The sequence below is a fragment of the Perca fluviatilis genome, chromosome 18, assembly GCF_010015445.1.
Source record: "Perca fluviatilis chromosome 18, GENO_Pfluv_1.0, whole genome shotgun sequence".
In the NCBI taxonomy this organism is placed as follows: Eukaryota; Metazoa; Chordata; class Actinopteri; order Perciformes; family Percidae; genus Perca; species Perca fluviatilis.
The window spans coordinates 26431398-26438423 of record NC_053129.1 but is presented as its reverse complement, the minus strand read 5'-3'; positions in this window follow the sequence as shown (position 1 = coordinate 26438423).

Sequence of the window (7026 nt, the reverse complement as noted above, 5' to 3'; positions counted from 1 at the left end):
ACTGCAAATAGATACACGGGGCACGTTTAATTTATCGTGTATCTCTGCAATTTACAAAATAAAAGCATGACTAGTTTGTGTATGAACAACTTCAGAGAACCTTCTATTATATCTAACTGTCAGAAATTGAATGATTGTCTGGGTAAAGGTTGGTGGACTGTGTAAATATCAGAGACAATCGTGGAAATAAGTCCAGGACTTAATCATATTCCTGACAAATATGTTGTATAATACAAATATATAGCATGTTATCCCTCAACCAAAACCAATAATGTAAGGTCATAGTCTACCACAAGCCTCCAGAACCGCTTTAATCCTTCTCGGCAGATTTGAGTCTGTTTATCTTTACTGGAAGGATGGACAGTTTGGATGGTGTCAGAGGAGAGCGTAGTCTAACTCATTGGTCCAAAATCTCCCGTGGTTGTTCAGTTGGGTTAAGATCTGTGAGGACCAAAGCATATTCTTCACGTTGTTTTCACCCTCATCAAAACTCAGTGACCCCTTTGTGCCCAAGTCTGTGTTTTTATGCCTATTTAAGTTTTTCCTATTTGTCATTTGTCTGTATATCTGCTTGCCGTGTAATGAGGCCTATATTGAGTCCATGTAAACTGGACACTTGTATTTGCGTGACACTACCACTGCTACACGGTTATACTACCAGACTTACTTTGGTAAGGGATGGCAAGTGTGTAAACCTTTACATGTATTGCCCTAAAAGCAAAAAGGAGAGAGCAGGTATAACACCACCCCTCAAAAGATGGGGCAGGAATTAAAAAAACAAAACAGTCTTGTATAACTGGTAGTTGGATTAATGGAGTAATAATCATAATTAGCAGTGAAATACAGGATGCTGTGGTCACAGTATACCAACAGACACCACTCTGTCGACACACAACAAGTAGTAGTAGCAGTTCTTATTACACACATATGCCTATATCTCACACTGTTTAAGTTATGTATGCCAGTGCAAGATGCATGTACAATAACAATCCAATATGCAATGCCTAGTGGTGAAACTGAGCTTGAATTTGAGGGTTCAGCATCAAAACACATCATTGGTTGGTCATCACATTGCATCATAGTGTAGGCATGGGCGATACATAGACAGAATATTGCAATAAGTATTATCTCAATATAATATGTGATGACATTTATGAACATATTGGAAATCCAAATACTTTGTATTTTAAACACCTAACAACCAAGGAGGCTGACACTGTGTCTGCAGAAGATGTAAAACAATAAGTCAATTTGTGTGTGTGAAATTTTTAAATAGTAGGTTTTATTTCAGTAAATCTATATATTCTTGAGGATTCTCAGGAAAACGTGTAAAATATCGATATTGTTCGATATCTTTTTGCCATTAAAAGATTAGCGTCCAGTTATATTACATGACATCAGAGTGTGGATTGTACTTGTATTAAGGAGTCACACACATTTGTCCACAATTCAGGCTCTGCTTGTTTTGAGGCTTCAGAATCTTTCTGTAAGCATCTCTGTGATTTACATCATTTCTTAATGAAGTGTCCTTACACATTAACAATGGTTATTGGCTCCATTTCCTAGAAAGACCCTTTGACCTGCAGAACTTGTACTTATACTCCATATGAACTGGAAATAAACAGGTTAAAGGACACAGATTTAGTGTCATTGTTAAATTTACTAAAAAAAGATCGCATTCAAACCTATCTCATATTATAGCTATGGTACTCGCCTATAACCAAGCCCCTCATTCTTCCTTGTGAGACTTAGTCCAAGTGTGTGTTAACTGCTCCCTCTAGTGTCATAAGAATATAAATGCATTCATCCATTCATCTAAACTCGATCCTGAGATACAATTGTCTGCTTGTCCCATTGTTTCCAATTTCAAAAGGCTGAAAGAAAGTTGATTAAAAGGGTACACTCTTATTGTAATGATTTGGTGCTACATATTTAAATGGTTTTCATTTTAAATGCATTTTGTTATGCAGTTGATCTCAAGAGTATGTTATTTACAGTCAAAACTAGATAAATTTTGGAGGAAATACACACGTTTGTGGGCACACTTGAGGACATTTTGACCAGAAAATTACTGTCAGGAATTCCATTTGTGGATATGTAGCTGTCTTTATTAAATAGCTGCATTCACTGCAAAAAGCTGCATAGCTTCAGTTCAATAAGTTTTGGAGGTCTGGACGGAGTCTCATACACTTCTGCAGGCTCTCATATTGTACATATACGTGTCAGTACAAGCCTTTATGTGTATCTGTACGTTTTCTCTAACATGGTTGAGCAAAAAAAAGAGAGAGACAAAAAACCCTGCCACTGAGGATACCAGACATGAATGTTTAAGAAGCACGGCTGTTCCCATGTTCTCTGGAATGACCCGCTGCCAAAGATTCACCAATCCTTTCTATCTCTCTCTCTCTCCCCCTCTCTCTCTCTCTCTCTCTCTCTCCCTCTCTCTCTCACTCTCCCCCTAACATACACACTCACACAAACATGCACACATGGCAGGGCATATGACTGTCAGCAATGACAGATGTCCTGACAGTCTGGAAGTCTGGAGGCATGGTTGTGGTTGTTGTCCTGCAGGGCTTTGACACACGATGTATCAGCATACATTACACACACATGCCACACTAATACTGCTCTATCTGCTCCCTGTCTTTTGTTTGCACCCATCAATACAAAAAAAAGACACATTCATCTTCATTTGTACTTTTACTGGGATTTCGGTCAGAAGCAGGGTGGTGATATTTTTGGATCTCACCTGTTTTGGCCCTCATGGTCATTTTGCTTTAATGATAATTTTTCAGGCTTTATATTTGCTCAGGGTCAAGTGTGTATGTGCCATAATGCCATCATTCACATTCCACACATTCAGTCAGGATCTCCCCAAGTGCATCACAATTCAGGCTATTGTTGTTCAGGAAAAAGTAGTCCAATGTGTGATGGATAACTAAATATAAGGGTGAAAAACAGTGGAGTATCATTTCATAATTTATTTCTTTCATGTGACTGGCTGGAGTGCTGACTGAAAGCAGAGCAAAATGACTCAGACACTAAACAACAATTAAAAAAATGATGTTTTATTATTCACATCGTCAACCTCAGTCCTGTTACTTTGTCTTAGCAACATCTTCTTGGTACCAGTAACAAGATGTGGGTGTAGTATTATATACTTTTTATTTTTATTATAGCACTATGGAAATGGCTCGACAAAACCTTGAAATATTTTGGACATTGTTAATGGTTGGTCAGTTTACAGTATGTGTTCAAGTTGGCTGACTAAGCTTGGGAAAAGGAGGAAATGGATGGATTATATATATCTAATATATATTTTCATTTGCATTGTTTGAACTAATAACGGTACATGCAGCATTTGGATCTGGCTGTTATGACTTTGTAGTTCATTTTAAGCTTGTGCGTGGGTATAATTCATAATAATTCATTATTCATTCTTTGCTTTTCTAACCCTGTCCACTCTTAGCTGTGTCACATTATGTGCTGAAGTTCTGCAGACTCTAGCTGCGGTTCTGCTGTTGATCACTAGGGCGCACTAGAACACCACAAAAACACAGTTCTAGGATAAGAAATGAGGCAACAACATTGAGACCTGAGTTCAGCATTGATTTGATAAACTATCAGCATGCAACTGTGTCTTAAACCTGTGAATGTGACTAACAAGTCCAAGGATGACTCAATGACAATGTCAGTAGTGTTTTTTCAATGTCTAAGATTAGTCTCACAGCAGATATTTTGACATGTCGCAGTAGGAAAATCACAGGTGTAAATAATAAAATGAAGGGTGGCTGACTTTCATTTAGCTGCTCTAGCTCAGGGTCTTGCTTTTTTGCATGCTGGCTCACTGTCACACTGTCATGGCTTACCGGAACACTTGAATAAAACGGAGCCATCATTATTGTAATTTGTTAGTAACACTTGTGCCTTTCCTTCCGTAACAAGTGGGGGATGTTTGCTGTGCAAAAGGCAGACTAGTAAACATTTGGAGACTCGAGACTTCCTCCAATGCAACAGAAGGAAATGCCATCAAATCAGTGTTTCGATGATGGCAGAACACCAGTGACCATCTGCATGATTTTGGGGTGACTGTTGGATATTTACAGAAGGTGTAAAGATAAAATGACTACATCTTAGCATTGCATTCAGAAACAAAACGGTGATGCGGCGTCAGTAAAGCCTGAGATAAGACTTGTATTGATACTAACACCTTAACCAAACTCCATTATGCTGCAGCATTAAGTTAACCGTGGCTTCCATATCCAATTCCTTCTCAGAATCTAACAAATGGAAGCAGAAGAGGCTGATCATCCCTCGATGGGAGTATAGGGCGTTCCTGTCGTCCTGGGTGTGGGGGAGTCGTGAAGGTTTGAGTGATACGCAGTAGCGTGTGTGTGTGTTGACAGAGTGATGGGGACAGTCAGGACGGCAGCTGAGGAGAAAAAGGCCTTGAATGAACATGATCAGGACAGAGGAGGAAGAGGTTTAAGCAGAGAAGCTGCGGCACAGGAGGGGGTGGGGGGGGGGGGGGTATAGCTTCAGAGGAGAGAGACTGGAGAGACTGGGCTTAGAAGTTGGCAGAGTTTGCTATTTGTGACTGTTGGGCTCAGTCAGCAGGAGTTAGGCTATAGTCCCTCTGAGACCTCAGGCTGTTTAATTCACTTCTGTATAAATGGCAGAATTCATTGCATGCATTTCTGGCTTGAAGATGTCCATTTCTAGTGCGTGTTCTGGATGTAAAAGCCTACTTCCATGTATAAATATCGGCACTGTACTGAAATGATATTTACATTTGAATAGGAGAAATGTGACAGAGCGCCACATTGTAATACAATCGCCACATTGCAATACAATCAATAGCCTTGTGTGAATAATTCATCAGCCGCCCCATCACATTATGCGTTGCTGATGTCAAACTTATGATTCATTCTTGTCCGTTTGTCAATTTACAGAATCTCAGGAACAGGAAATGCATCGATTTCATTTTCCAGCTCATTTTGATCAAGCTGCTTATTATTCTGATGCGGGGTCAGCAGGGACATCTTTTGCAAGGATTACATGTTTATCCTGCAACTAATAACAAAGTGTGATTAAGTCACTTCTCTGAGAGGTATGTTTGCATATGTGTAGCTCTCTCTGTGTGGGTGTATACAGCATGTGTGTTCATGCTTATTTGTTGCTGCTCATACCCTCCAGTGAGATGCGGAAACCATCAAAGAGCCAATTTAAAAAGCTACTTTGCTTCCTACACGTCACTCTGTTGCATATTCACTCACAGTTGTTCAGATACATGAGTTTGATTATACATCAGGCGGAGTCTTCCATATTAGCCACAGATACGATTGAAGTTCCTCTCAGCAGCCGAGACTAAAACGGCATTAAAACACGTCATATCATAAACAAAAGCAAAATAATCTGCCTATGTGTATATATAATTATGATGTGTAAAATTGCTCATGAACTCAACATCTGGGTACCCTTCATGTACCCCAAGATGTTGAGTTTATGTCATGTTGGACTTCCTGTCTGTGAACATTTCAATCAACCTCCTTGTGATAAGATAAGTGTGATTTTTTTGGCAGGCTCCACCGAAGTCAGGAGCAAAAGGTGTTAGATATTAAAATGATAACTTGTACTTAAATCTCGAAACCCATGTTGAAGTGAGTTTCCTTTTTGATTTTAAGAGATGATTTTGGATTAAGATGTTTTAATAAAGCAATGAAAAGCAGTTCTTCTGCTCCTTGTCCAAGGACCCTGAATGTGCTAAAGAAACACCAAGTAGAGAAGTAAATAAGCAAAACAGGGCTATCACTATCAGTATCATTAGATTAGGTATTATATATAATAATATATAAAATGTCAGAAAATAGAGCAAAATCACAGAGTTAACATCTTCACATTGCTTGTTCTTTTCCGAGCAACATTCCAAAACTCCAAAATATTCAATTTGCAGTGATGTAAACGAATGAAAAGCAGCGAATCCTCACATTTTGGCTTGAAAAATGATTGGAACAATTATCAAAATGGTTGTTTTTGTTGACTTATCAAATAACGGAATAGTTTCAACACTTAAGCAAAGAGATGGAAGTTATGTACTGTAAAGGTTCAGTTGCATTGCACATACTGTTTTAATCATTTTTGCTTTTAACTGTTGCTGTATCATTGTGTATTGAAAGAATGCAGGTGTCAGTCTTCAAAAACCCAAATCACTCCATTATAAATGGTTGTACAAATCATAGTGTTGCCCTTGTGCAATAATGCATTAAAACCTGTTATTTATCATCTGTCATAATGCATTCTTTTTGACATTTTGCAATGCATTATCAATGGATCCGCTTTGTCCCAGCGTCGTAAAACATTGACTGCATGTGTGTATATTCGCGCATCTGTCAAAAACCAGACCAACCAATAACAGCCAGACTGTGAACGCACTGGCATTCTGCACCCGTGTTACTTCCTCCCTTTATATCCTTGTCTTTACCACTATTACTTTTCCACCTGAGGCTCCACTTGCATTGATTCAAAATGACAAACCGGAGCAGGCATCACTGTAAATGTATCCTGTCTGATTGTGTATTTCTGTGTTATGCAGTGAATGTGACCTCCTTTTAAATGACTGGAATATTAAAGAGTAAACAGAACCTACGTGGCCCGGATGGAGACGCCAGCAGGCAGCTGCTCCTCTCTTTGTTTCATCATCAGATTTTTTTTTTTTTGTTGTAATATAAATAAGCAGAAAACCTGACAGAAGTCGCTCTAACTGAAAGAAAACACACATGCTCGCACACACAAAGGAGTCTTTTGAACTTTTCTGTAGGTATAGCCTTTTTTCACAACATTAGAGAGGACTTTTTATAATTTAACACTGTGAACTCGTATGGATAATTCACTCACTGGCTTTGATCTGTGCTGCCTCTTTGCAGTCTGTGCTTGCTCTTTTGCCACCTTCTGTATACATGGTGCGTGCGTGCGTGCGTGTGCGTGTGTGTGTGTGTGTGCATCACATCATAAAACCAGAGTAAA